This window comes from Pongo abelii, chromosome 19, assembly GCF_028885655.2.
Source record: "Pongo abelii isolate AG06213 chromosome 19, NHGRI_mPonAbe1-v2.0_pri, whole genome shotgun sequence".
Taxonomy (NCBI): domain Eukaryota; kingdom Metazoa; phylum Chordata; class Mammalia; order Primates; family Hominidae; genus Pongo; species Pongo abelii.
In genome coordinates, this window is record NC_072004.2 from 92,323,357 (window position 1) to 92,337,580 (window position 14,224).

Below are 14,224 nucleotides of genomic sequence, written 5' to 3' on the forward strand. Positions count from 1 at the left end.
GTGGTGTGTGTGAAAGAGACAGAGGCGGACGCAGAGACATGGCGACAGAGAGGATCCGTCTCCCCGGCTCTGGCGCTCATGCTTCCAGCCGTGTGCACTCAGGTCTCCCGGTATGCGTCTCTGTAGGCACCTGTATACGTGAGTCTCTGTGTTTTAAAAGGAAAGTGATCAGTTTCATAATAAAATAACAGCCCCAGCAAGCACCCTAGCCGCGGCGGGGAGATCGATATCCCCATTAATTGAATGCAACTCTCGTAAATCAGGAGAGGAAGTCAGAATTAAACCTCTTTCCTGAGGTGGCCTGGAGAGCTCGTTCTCTGGGTAAGCAGACTGGACCAGAATCAGTGATTACCTCGTGGGGCCCGGAGGAAAGGGCTGAGCCTCAGGGGCCTCTTTGAGGGACCAGCCTGAAGGGAGTTGAGGATTGGGGCCTGCAAGGAAGTGGTGACCTGCCACCAGCCACCTGCGGAGCCAGAGTTCCCCGCTGGCCCCAGCCTGTCGCCCTAGGCCTCAGGTGGTGGAGGGAAAAGAGCATCTGGGTCCGGCTCGTGGCCTGCAGTGTTGGCTGTTCTTTGTTCTCTTGGGACAGTGCCCGGAGGCTGGCTGCACGAGGGTTGGCCTTGGGAAGAGGGGTGGGCGGTGATCAGAGGCCTCGCTTGGCATTCTTTTACTTTCCGAGTAAGAAACGATGGTTTTGGTAGAATGCCTGGGGCTTAGTGTGTGTGCAGAAAATATACTCAGGCCCAGGTCTCCCATGCCAGGTGCATTGAGCTGTTTTGCAGATGCAGTGAGAAGATAAAAGGCTGGTGCAGGGGCAGCGTCAGTCCTGGGAGCTCGCCGTGTGACCTTGGGAAAGCCACTGTATCTGTCAGACATCCTGGGACCTTGGGACCCAGGCAGGCTCTTGAGGTCACAGTGCCCATGGGAGGTGACTGAGCCCACGGGAGGTCACTGTGATGGGTTTGGGCCCACCAAGGGGTGGCTCCAGCAGGCAGGGAGGGAAGAGCTCTCAGGGAACACACCTGATAGCCTGGGAAGTCACTGTCCCCTCTCCCCATCTCTGCCCAGAGCTATCTGCAAAGCCCTCTGGTCTCAGAAGCTGTCTCGGGCCACCGTGGGTACCTTCACTGGGAGAGAGGCGTGTGGTTGGCAGGTCAGGGGCCTCTTTCAGCCAGTGCCACCCAAGGGCAGCCCTCGGCCCCCAGGGGCATGTTGTGGATTCCAATGGACTTTACTGCAGAGCTGGCTGAAGTAATAATTATTAATCATCATCATAATGAATGATGATAATAATTAATGACAATAGTAAATAATAATAACAGCCACCCTCTATTGGGCACCAAGCTCACTAGAGCTTGGTGAGGAGGATCCCGTCCAGGTCTGAGCCAGGACTGCACTGTTGTCACAGCCCCACGATGCCGAGAGCCGGACCAACCACGTGACAGCCACGTTTATTGGGGATGGGGTGTAAAAAAGTCCCAAGTTCCCAGTGCAGTCCCTGCCGGGCTGGGAGGGAGGTGGGACCCTTCAGGCTGCAAGTATGTCCTGTTGGCCCTGAGGGCTTCCTGATCATGATGAGTGTCCCCACCTTTTCTGTTGAAGGCAGGGCGGGACCAGAGACCTTCACTCCCCTCCTACTGGCCGTGCCGTGGGTGGTCTCCTGGTCTGGCTTGGGAATAACCTGTCACTACAGGATCATGTGCCAAGGCCTGGGCCAGACTCACCGCCACCAGGAACCCAGGCCCCACAGAGTCCTGGGTCTGAAGGGGGACAGTGAGTGGTGGATCTCAGGGTCACCCCCTCAGAAGGGGCTGTAGTCCTGTCCTCTAAGTGCCCAATAGAGGGTGGCTGTTATTATTATTTACTATTGTCATTAATTATTATCATCATTAATTATTATGATGATTAATAATTATTACTTCAGCCAGCTCTGCAGCAAAGTCCGTTGGAATCCACAACATGCCCCTGGGGGCCGAGGGCTGCCCTCGGGTGGCACTGGCTGAGCCATTGAAACCTCGGGTGGAGCAATTTCAGGGTCAGGAGACTCACTGCTTTCTGATGTGGTCCATTCTGTTGTTGGGCAGATCTAACTGGGACTTCACCCAGAAGGGGGTGAGACCTCACTTTGACTGAATGTCCATTACGAGTAGTGATAATAATAATAGTAATAGCACCACCAAAAATCATTAAAACTAGGTGTGAGCGCTAGGTACACCTAAGTATAGGTATACCTGTAACTACCTATAGGTATCTTAGGAGTTCAGGCTGCAATAGCAAAGTTCCATAGCCTGGGGGGCTCATAGACAACAGACATTTCTTTGTTTCTTTCTTTTTTTGAGACAGGGTCTCCCTCTGTTGCCCAGACTGGAGTGCAGTGGCACAATCACCGCTCCCAGCAGCCTCTGCCTCTCAGGCTCAAACAGTCCTCCTGCCCTAGCCTCCTGAGTAGCTGAGACTGCAGGTGCATGCCACCATCCCTGGCTAATTTTTATATTTTTGTAGAGATAGGGTTTCACCATGTTGCCCAGGCTGGTCTTGAACTCCTGAGCTCAAGCAATTGGGCCACTTCAGCCTCCCAAAGTACTTGAATTACAGGCGTGAGTTACCGTGCCTGGCTTCAAGCATTCATTTCTCACAGTTTTGGAGGCTGGAGGTCTGAGACCAGGGTGCCAGCATGGTCAGCTTTTGGGGAGGGCCTTCTTTTGGGTTATAGATGCTCAGCTTCTTGCTGTGTCTTCACATGTCACATGGTGGGAGGGAGGAGGCTGAGAGAACTCTCTGGGGCCTTTTTTTTTTTTTTTTTTTGGAGACCGATTCTCCCACCGTCACCCAGGCTGGAGTGCAGTGGCACGATCTTGGCTCACTGCAACCTCTGCCTCTCGGGTTCAAACAATTCTCCTGCCTCAGCCTCCTGAGTAGCTGGGATTACAGGTGCACACCACCACACCCAGCTAATTTTTGTATTTTTGGTAGAGATGGGGTTTTACCATGTTGGACAGGCTGGTCTCAAATTCCTGACCCCAGGTGATCCACCTGCCTTGGCCTCTCAGATTGCTGGGATTACAGGTGTGCACCACTGTGCCCAGCCAGGGGCCCCTTTTAAGGGCACTAATGCCATTCATGAGGGCTCCACCCTCATGACCTAATCACCCCTCAAAGGCCTCACCTCCTAATACCATCACATTGCGGGTTAGGATTTCTTTCTTTCTTTTTTGTTTCTGGAGACAGGGTCTCCCTCTATCACCCAGGCTGGAGTGTAGTGGTACAATCTCGGCTCATTACAACCTCCGCCTTCTGGGTTCAAGCGATTCTCCTGCCTCAGCCTCCTGAGTAGCTGGGACTACAGGCATCTGCCACCACACTCAGCTAATATTTTGTATTTTAGTAGAGTCGGGGTTTCACCATGTTGCCCAGGGTGGTCTCAAACTCCTGAGCTCAGGCGATCTGCCCACCTTGGCCTCCCAAAGTGCTGGGATTACAGGCGTGAGCCACTGCGCCCAGCCCTGGGGGTTAGGATTTCAACATACAAATTTTGTGGGGACACAGACATGGTTCATAGCAGCGGGCAAGACAAGAGCCTTCTATTGCTTACCCCTTCACACAGCCCTCTGAGGGTTGCCTTCTTTGACAGACAAGGGAGCTGAGGCTCAGAGAGGCTCGTGGGTTTAGGACATGCAGCACAGGGCCAGCCTGGTGGCCTGGCTGGCTCCAAAGTTCTCGGTGCTTCAAACATAGGGTTGTTCCTCTTCTAAGCCCTCCGTTGCCCTAACAGGCCTTGGGGAGGGCAGGGGGCTTCCTGAAGTGTGTCCCCTGACCCCACTGAATAAGAAAAAGCCAGCACAGTGAGGCTGGTGTGGTATCAGGGCCAGGAGGTAGGAAGTCTCTTTTTGAGACAGGGTCTCGCTCTGTTGCCCAGCCTGGAGTGCAGTGGCTCGATCACGGCTCACTGAAGATCTCAACCTTCTGGGCTCAAGCAATCCTCCCACCTCAGCCTCCAGAGTAGCTGGGACCACAGGCATGTGCCACCATACCTGGCTAATTTCTGTATTTTTAGGGGAGATGGGGTTTCACCATGTTGGCCAGGCTGGTCTCGAACACCTGACCTCAGGTGATTCGCCCACCCCGGCCTCCCAGAGTGCTGGGATTACAGGCGTAAGCCACCACGCCCGGCCAGGTAGGAAGTCTTTAGAAGGAAGTTCCAGGACTGTGCTGAGCCAGTGGCCTCTGCCCCCCAGTGAAGCCCCCGAGTGCCAGGCAAGAAGGAAACTGGCAGAGCCTGTGTGGAGAGGAGAAGGAGACCTCAGGCTGGTCCTGGGGCTCCAGATGCAGGGCACTGGCACAGAACATCTGGGATTCCCAAGGCCACCCTGAGGTCCAGTGATTTGCTAGGAGGACTCAGAACTCAGCACAGCCATGATCCTCACGGTGACAGCTTATTCCTTTGAAAGGATATGGATGAAAATCAGCCAAGGGGAGCGGCGTACTGGCGGGGCAGGGCCCTGGAGACCCGCATGGAGCACCGGTGTTCCTCTCCCGGTGGAGCTGTGACAGCGCTTGCTCTCCCAGCAACGATGTGGGACAACACGCATGGGTGTTGCCAGCCTTGGTGTCCAGTGATGTTATGGGGGCTGAGTCTCGGAGACATGACTGACCACTCAGGGGCTGACCTCAGTCTCTGGCCCTTCCAGAGGTCAAGCTGAGGCGGCGTGGCCCGAGGCCCCCATCAATCACGGGGAAGCACAGACTCTCGGGGGTGGCCCAAGGCCCCAGATAGACAAAGACACTCTTATCAGGGGGACACTCCAAGGGCTGAGGGGTGAGCTCCCGGGAGCAGGTCCAGGGCAGGCCTTTCTTTCGGATGTGTGGGTGTGGACATCCCGGAGCTGCCCAGCTCACCCGTTACTGCACACACAGCACGGGCTCTTGGTACCTGCGTGTTCTTCCCTCTGGCCCTTGAGTGGCTCAGTGATACCCCGTGATGCATCCCAGGGTCAACCCACACAGACACACCCCAGATTGCTCTCCCCTCTGCCCCCTCTCCCTGATAACCCCCTCAGGGTGTCCTTGAGGCTGGGCCTGCGTTTGGTTCATCTGTGTTTGGTTCCTCTGTGCCCAGAGCCCAGCACCGAGCAGGCATGTGGTAAATACGTGTGTATGCACGTGGATGATGGAGCCTCCTCCGGGGATACCCCCCCTGAGCTCTCCAGCCTCCCCTCTCCCTGACTCTCACGGGCCAGGTCTTCACTGTTCATGTTCACGCTGCTCTGCCGGAAGCCGCCGGTTCAAGCTCACCTGGGTTCACAGCCTTCCTCTCTTAAAATGCGTGTAACAAAGACATAAAAGAAAAGAAAGGAAAATGTACTATAAGCAGGACCAAAGGGCTCAGGGGCATCTGCACCAGCTGGAGAAAGACTGGGTGCACTTGGTGGTGGGAGTAAGGCCCAGGGGATTGTCCCCTGTCCCCCTGTCCCCCGTGCTGGGGTAGATTGAATTCAAGGTTTGTACCCTGGTAATGGATTCTTCAGGGTTAGGGTGGTTGTTGCCTGGGAAACTCCTTCTGCCAGAGCAGCTTCGGCCTCACCTCCTGCAGGGAGTGTTGGCTGTTATCCCAGCGGAAACAGCCCTGAAAGTCCCATCCCCCAGGATGTCACTTTTTAGACTGGTGGCAGGGGGTGCTGGCCTTTTGCTCGGTCTTGGCCTTGGTCCTGATGTCCTGCCCCCACCCTGTGCATGGACCCCTTCCAGGTGAAATGATGCATTCCTGCCTGTCTCAGAGCCCACCTGTTGGCACCACCTTCCCCGGGTGTAAGAGGTGGAAAATGGTTTTTCTTCCAGCAACCCAGCATGTCTCAGGGCAGCCTTTTCTGATTGATTGAAGCCAGCATTCTACTCGTGGCTCCAGGCTGCTTCCTTTGCTGAAGACCAAGGCCTGGAGGCCCCTCATAAGCTTGTAGGCACTGCACTTGTGTCCAGGCATTCATTAGGGCCACTTGGCTCCCTGTTTCCCCCCAGGAACATCCTCTCCAGCTGTCCCTCTCCAGCCATGTTGCCTGTGCAGCAGCCTTCTGGGCTGGGCGGGGTGAGCTTTGGGGCTAGGTTGCCTGGTTGGACTGATTTTCTCATTTAATAACTGTGATCCTGAGCAAGTCACTCAGCCTTGCTGTGCCTTGGTTTCCTTCCTGATCTGTCCAATGGGAGCATTAAGAGGGACCAGGATGTTGCCATGGGCATTAAATGAGATCAGAGTATAGAAAGAGCTTGGCAAGTGAGTGCTCAATACCTGTTGGCTGTGTAACTGTCATTATCGTTAGTTGAATGGTTTTCTCGTGTCCTCCTAAAAGCCTAGGAAAAGTCCTGCCTCCCTGGGTGGCCTTATGATGTCGGGTACCTTCCTCCATAGAAAAGATTTTAGGCCAGGCACGGTGGCTCATGCCTGTAATCCCAGCACTTTGGGAGGCCGAGGCAGGTGGATCACAAGATCAGGAGTTCAAGACCAGCCTGGCCAAGATGGTGAAACCTCTGTCTCTACTAAAAATACAAAAATTAGCTGGGCATGGTGGTGCACCTGTAAATCCCAGCTACTCAGGAGGCTGAGGCAAAGAATTCCTTGAACCCAGGAAGTGGAGATTACAGTGAGCTGAGATTGCACCGGTGTACTCCAGCCTGGGCGACAGAGTGAGACTCTGTCTCAAAAAAAAAAAAAGAATAAAAGAGGCAAAAAAAAGAACAGATTTTAAATGGCATTGGTTTCCTAGGGCAGCACAAACTGATTGTGTTAAACCAGCTGTCCCCAACCCCCTGGCATGGACCGGTACTGCTCCATGGCCTGTTAGGAACCTGGCTGCACAGCAGGAAGCGGGCGTCAGGCAAGCAAGTGAGGCTTCATCCGTATTTACGGCTGCTCCTCATCGCTCACATTACCACTTGAGCTCCACCTCCTGTCAGATCAGCAGCAGCATTAGATTCTTATAGGTGTGAAAACCCTATTGTGAACTGCACGTGTGAGGGATCTAGGTTGCTTGCTTCTGATGAAAATCTAATGCCTGATGATCTGTCACTGTCTCCCATCACCCCCAAATGGGACCATCCAGTTGCAGGAAAATGAGTTGCAGGGCTCCCACTGATTCTATGTGGTGGTGAGTTGTATAATTATTTCATAATAATAGAAATAAAATGGACAGTCAATGTAATATACTTGAATCATCCTGAAACCATCCCCACCGCCCCTCTCCCTGGGTCCATGGAAAAATTGTCTTCCACGAAACCAGTCCTGGGTGCTAAAAAGGTTGGGAACTACTGGATTAAACAACAGAAATTGATTGTCTCACAGTTCTGGAGGCCGGAAGTCTGAGATCAAGGCATCAGCAGGCAGTGCTAGGGAAGGATCTATTCCAGGCCCTGCTCCTGGCTTCTGGTTGTTCAAATTGGGAGCACAATTTGAGTCTTCACATGGTATCCTCTCTGTATGTGAGTTTCAGACCAAATTTCCCCTTTTAATAAAAACACCAGTCATATTGGATGAGAGACCCACTTCACTCCAGTATGACCTCATATAATCACTCATTACATCTGCAGTGACCCTGTTTTCAAGTAAAGTCACATTCTTAGCTATTGGGGGATAGGGCTGCAAAATATGAATTTGAAGGGGAGGGCATCATTTAACCTATGGCAAAAATTATATTTTATAATATATGAAAATCACATATTAAAACATTTTCTTTGATCTACAAGGGTTTTTTTGTCCCCCAATTTTTAAAGAAATTCAAATATTTTCAAGGGCCCCTAAAAGCAATGTGGGCCCTGGCCTGCACCTCCTAGCCCTGGTGGAGAAGTCAGCGCTGGTGCTGCCTACCCCACGGTGACAACACCAAGGCCCTGGGTTCCCCACATGGTGACAACCCGAAGGCCCTGGGTTCCCCAGACCACATTAGCTGAAGGCCATTGGCCACCATCCCCCACAGTCCAGCCCCTCTTTTTCTTTTCCAACCAAGCATTTCCCAGGTCATAGATCTGTTGTGGTTTGAGGCTTTACGACATCTACTTCTGTTGTCACTTTTAGAAAAACCTCTCAGGGAGAGAAGCCTAATTGTATATGATTTGAAAATAGAAAGGGCTGCGCAAATGCTAAGTCCAGTATAATAATAGTGATGCCAAGTAATTCTGTTTTGAACAAGTTGAACTTGTTAAATCAGACAGATGCCATCTGCACTATTTAAAGCCTGTGCTGGCGATAGGTTTTACGCAGACATGCTTGTCGTAGGAAAATTGCTGAATCCCCCAAAAAGTAAAGTGCTTTGCTTTGTAGTCTGGCGTATGATGCTTCCTCTCAGGAATGGGATGACTGCTGTCCCTGGGGAGCAAAAGCATATCAAGCATGTATTGAGCACCTCCTGTATGCTGAGTACTTTGCATTTGGCCTCACAGCTAATCCTCACCAATAACTCCATTACTCAGATTTCACAGGAGTTAAAGCCTGAGTTCAGAGAGGTTAGGTAACTTGCCTAAGGTCACACAAATGTGAAGTGCAGCCAGGATTTGAACCCAGGACCTCTGATTTCCAGAGTTTCACTCTTTCCAGTACATCTCTGGCTAATGTGGAGAGTCACTGACCCAGGGCTTGAAACTCAAGGGCATCCCTTGATTTCTTTCTTTCCCGTGAGAGCGGCACGAGAATTAAAGCTTGGCCTTCAGCAAGAGGAACATGGTTGCTGAAAAGAACTTCTTGACAGCAGGAGCATCCAGGAGAACCTAGATACTCTCTCTCTCTCTTTTTTTTTTTAAACAAAGTCTTGTTCTGTCACCCAGGCTGGAGTGCAGCGGTGTGATCACGGCTCACTGCAGCCTTGACCTCACGGGCTCAAACGATCCTCCTGCCTCAATCTGAGTAGCTGGGACCACAGGCGCACACCACCATGCCCAGCTAATTTTTAAAATTATTTATAGAGATAAGGTATCACTCTGTTGCTCAGGCTGGTCTCGAACTCCTGGGTTCAAGTGATCCTCCTGCCTTGCCCTCTCGAAGTACTGGGACTACAGGCGTGAGCCTCTGGGCCTAGTCCTGGACTCTCTTTTGTGATGGATTAAAAACCATTTCCCCTCAATTCTGCAGATGGTGATTATCTTAGTTTCGTAGGGTTGCCGTAAAAAATGACCACAAACCAGATGCCTTAAACCAACAGAAATTTACTCTTTCCCATTTCTGGAGACAGAAGTCTGAAATTAGGGTGTCAGCAGGGCCGTGTTCCTTCCAAAGCTCGAGGGGATACTCCTCCCTGCCCCTTCCTGGCTGCTCCTGGTGGATGCTGGCAGTGCCTGGCCTTCTTCATTCTGCAGACGCATCACTCCACTCTCTGCCTGCTTCGTCACATGGCCTTCTCCCCTGGGTGTCTGCACGTGGCCTTCTTAGAAGGACCCCAGTCATTGGACTTAGGACCAGCCTGATCCAATATGACCTCACCTGAACTAATTACATCTGCAAAGACCCTATTCCCAAGTCTTTGCAGACTTGCAAAGAAAGACCCTTTTTCTTTCCTTCCTTCCTTCCTTCCCTCCCTCCCTCCCTCCCTCTTTCCTTCCTTCCTTCCTTCCTTCCTTCTTTCTTTTTCTTTCTCTTTCTTTTCTTTTCTTTTTTTTCTTTTCTTCTTTTCTTGGTTTATAAAAAATAAGTTTATTGGCCGGGCATGGTGGCTCACGCCTGTAATCCCAGCACTTTGGGAGGCCGAGGTGGGCGGATCACGTGAGGTCAGGAGTTTGAGACCAGCCTGGCCAACATGGTGAAACCCTGTCTCTACTAAAAATACAAAAATTAGCCAGGCGTGGTGGCACATGCCTGTAATCCCAGCTACTTGGGAGGCTGAGGTAGGAGAATCGCTTGAACCCAGGAGGCGGAGGCTGCAGTGAGCCGGGATTGTGCCATTGTACTCCAGCCTGGGCAAAGAGAGCGAAACTCTGTCTCAAAAGAAAAAAATTTATTGAGGTATATTTTTCATAAAGTACACTAATATTAAAGGTAGGACTTGATGGAGTTTTACATATGGACAGATTCACCTACTGAGATTAGGTTACATAGAATATTTCTAGTACACAAGATTTCCTGTGTTCCTTCAGCGGAAGTCATTCTTAGCCCCTAAAACTAACTTCTACCCTGACTTCTATCAGCATTACTTTTGCCTGTTCTTGAACATCATATAAATGGAGTCACAGAGTACATAATCTTTTTTTTTTTTTTTTTTTTGGAGACAGAATCTTGCTCTGTCACCAGGCTGGAGTGCAGTGACACTATCTTGGCTCACTACAACCTCTGCCTCCTGGGTTCAAGCAATTCTCCTGCCTCAGCCTCCTGAGTAGCTGGGATTACAAGTGCGTGCCACCACACCTGGCTAATTTTTTTTGTTGTTGTTGTTGTTTTTTGTATTTTTAGTAGAGATGGGGTTTCACCATGTTGGTCAGGCTGGTCTTGAACTCCTGACCTTAGGTGATCCACCCTCCTCGGCCTCCCAAAGTGCTGGGATTACAGGTGTGAGCCACTGTGCCCGGCCCATAATCTTTTTTATTTGGCTTATCATGCTCAACATTGTGACTCTGAGATTGGTTTATGTCATTGCACATAGCAGTAGCTTAATATTTTTTTTATGTCCATAGGTTATTGGGGTACAGGTGGTATTTGGTTACATGAGTAAGTTCTTTAGTGGTGATCTGTGAGATTTTGGTGCACGCATCACCTGAGCAGTATACACTGCACACTATGTGTAGTCTTTTATCCCTCACATAAGGCTACATTCTGAAGTTCCAGCTAGACATGAATTTTGGAGACACTCTTCAGCCTAAGTGATGGAGCCCCGAGCACGGGGCCCACGCTGGGCAGCGCCCGGCTCCACACAGGAAAGCTGAGTCCCTGTCCTCGAGGACTCAGGACTCCGTTCGGGGTTTCAGGCTGGCCACTCACAACCACACCCATGGTGGGGCAGGGGATTCAGAAAGTGACCTGGCTCTTGCAGGACGGATGGAGAGGAGCCTTGCTTCAAGGAGAGGTGCCTCCAGGAAGGGCTGAAACAGGTTGAGGTCCGTTCTAAAGTCTCTAGTTGATCTGGCAGGACCCCCAGGCTTGGCTTGTCTTGACATAGGTTGTTTGTGCCCTGGGGTCTCTGGTTAGAAGGTAGGACAGGCACCCAGTTTTTCTCCATTTTGCGTGCCTCCTGTCATGATAGGAGCCTTAGAGCCCGGCTCGTCTCCAACTCTGACCCTGCAGCAGTGGAGGTTTCCCTGCCTCTGCACTCTCTCCTTGAAATATTCATTCCAGGCTGGGTATGGTGGCTCACACCTGTAATCCCAGCACTTTCAGAGACTGAGGCAGGAGGATCACTTGAGCCCAGGAGTTGGAGACCAGCCTGGGCAACATATTTTCTACAGAAAATTAAAAAAAAAAATTAGCCGGACGTGGTGGCTCATGCCTGTCGTCCCAGCTACTTGGGAAACTGAGGTGGGATGATGGCTTGAGCCCGGGAGGTTGAGACTGCAGTGAGCCATGATTGCGCCACTGCACTCCAGCCTCTGTCCAGGGTGGCAGAGTGAGAGCCCTTCTCTCTCTCCCTCTCGCTCTCTCTGTATATAAAAAATATTCATTCCTGTCAAAGGAGCGTCCATCCTGCCCCTGTAGGTCAGCATGGAAAGCAGCTCCACGATCTTCATCTGGACTGATTTCAGAGCCTGGCAGACATCAAATTGGCATGTTTCTTCTTGGGGTGAACCCAGGCATTCTCGGTGGGAGCACATCACTGCCAAAAGGGAGAACACTGGTTCTTGAAACAATCTTAGCTGTAAGAACGTCTAAGAAACCCCTAGATGGGCAATAATGAGGAAAGGCTGATGTGCCCTGGTCTAACCCAAGTCCCTGTGGCTGCTGCTTCAACCACATCAATATCAGTGCTGATCACGAATGCAAACAGTGCTGATGTCACACAGGTGCCGCTGGCCATGCACTTTACAGCTCTCTCTTCATTCAGTCCTCACGATAGTAGCTGCCCTTATGTCTTAAAAGATGAGACTGGTGAGCACAGAGAGGCTCGGTGACCTGCCCAGGGTCACACAGCTCATAGGGGGCTGAGCTTCCTCTCATCTCCTTGTATCGTACTGGTAATGAACCTTGATGAGTTTTGGACAGATGAAAAATACTCCTACTTCCTTCTGCCTGAAGACTTTTTGAGCAAATGAAGCAGGTGGCTTTTACGTCTCTTCTCTTTCTTTGCAATCTCACAGAAGGCTGTCATGCATTCAACTTTGTGCTCCAAAAAGCTATGTCCAAGTCCTAGCCCCCAGGACCTGTGACTGTGACCTTATTTGGATATAAGCTCTTTGCAGATGTAATCAAATTAAGAGGAGGTGCTACTGGATTTGGATGGGCCCTGGTTCCATGGCTGGTGTTCTTATGAAGAGAGGAAAGTGGACACAGACACACACAAGGGAGAAACCGTGTGAAGGAGGAGGCGGAGGTCAGGGTGGAGCAGCCACGGGCTGAGGAACGCTGATTTCAGAGCCTGGCAGACATCAAGGGCTGCCAGGTAGGGCTGCTGCTACCTCCGGAAGCTGGGAGGGAGGCCTGGGGGGAGGCTCCCCTAGAGTCTGAAGACACCGGCCCTGCTGCCGCCTCGCTGTCTGACTTCCAGCCTCCAGAGCTGCCAGAGGAGAAAGGGTGTGGTTTTAAGCCACCTGGTTTGTGGAAATTATTTCAGTCGTCCAAGGAAACTAACACAAAAGTGGTGGCATTTTTTATTTTAAGAGTTTTATGTTTGTTTTTGTCAAAGTTTGCCTTGGGCACTGAACTAGAGTGAGAGGACAGACTGGATTGTGTGTGCATGTGTGCGTGTGTGTGCATATTTGTGTGTGTGTACATGTGTGCGTGTGTGTTTGCTTGTGTGTGCGTGTGTGTGTGCGTGTGTGCGCATGTGTGTGCGTGTGCGTGCATGTGTGTACATGGGGGGCTTGTTCCCCATTCCTGTCATCTGCCTTTTGTCCCCTCCACTTTTGTGTCTGCTTTGCCCCCACCTGTCACCCTGACTAGTCCCCCCTTGTATATGGGGCCACTGCCCTTTCTTTCCTTAGGAAAGGTGGAGGTGGGAGAGTGTGATGGCTGTAGAGGGCGGGTGGCCATTGAGGGTTCCTGCTATGCCTTCTCTAGTGGGCAGCTCGCTAGGCTCAGAAGAGGAGGAGAGGTGGGGTTTGCAGACCCGAACGGAGCCCAGGTTGGAAAAATCCTTCATCGAATTCCCATTATGTGCAGCCATAAAGACCAGTACCTTGTATAGGGATAAACGGAGCTTAAACTGGGCCTGCAAAGCCATGGCGTGAGGTGAGACTCAAAGGAAACCGAATTAATATGTTAAAAAAAAAAAAAAAAAGGCAAGCAGCTTCCTGGAGAAAGACCCCCAGGGCTATCTTTGTGCGAGAAGATCTGCCAGCCATGGGAATCCATCTCAATAGAAGTTTGCAATGAGATAAATACTGCATATGATGGCTAATAAATGTCCCTGAGAGCTGAGTAGTAATCAACACAGGAAACAAATCCTCCAAAAATAAAAGCGACACTGGTATCGGTGGTGAGGTGGAGGGCTGTGGTGGTGGCAGTCACCTCCTTTAAGATCCTGGGAAGGATTTGTTCTCAGGAAGTCAGTGATAATTTACCGGAGTTTTAATACCTGGCAAGTTCCCAGGCTTCTGTGGGTAGAATTTATTTTGGCACAATACGGCCTCTTGGGAGGAAATAGAGAGACAGACTCGGAGAGGCCGGGCTGTGCCTAGGAAAAGGCCTCTGTCATCTGTGTGGTCCCTGGACAGAACCTAGCCAGGCTCTTGAATGGAATTCCTCTGCCTGTTTCAGCCCCATGCACTGCCCTTCAGCACACATGCAGTAATGCACGGACATGCCTGACACGTGCAGATAGGGTCACACGTGCAGATATGGGCACACGTGCAGTTGTGGGCACACGTGCAGATAGGGGCACATGTACAGTTGTGGCCACACATGCAAATATGATTATATGTGCAGTTATGGGTATGTGTGCAGTTGTGGGCACACGTGCATATGTGGGGACATGTGCAGATGTGGGCACCTGTACAGTTGTGGGCACACGTGCAGTTGTGGCCACATGAAGATATGTTCCCTGACTGCTCAGGGAAGGTGGAGGTGAGGCCTGGGGCCCAGGGGCGGGGATGTCCACTAAAAGGCCTC

General features: G+C 51.3%; 1 protein-coding gene across 1 annotated transcript in view; it reads left to right on the forward strand.

The window, feature by feature from the left end:
• Window positions 1–14,224, forward strand: part of MGAT5B (alpha-1,6-mannosylglycoprotein 6-beta-N-acetylglucosaminyltransferase B) — an 80,193-nt gene that overhangs the window by 19,855 nt on the left and 46,114 nt on the right. The gene's annotated exons all lie outside the window — the stretch shown is intronic.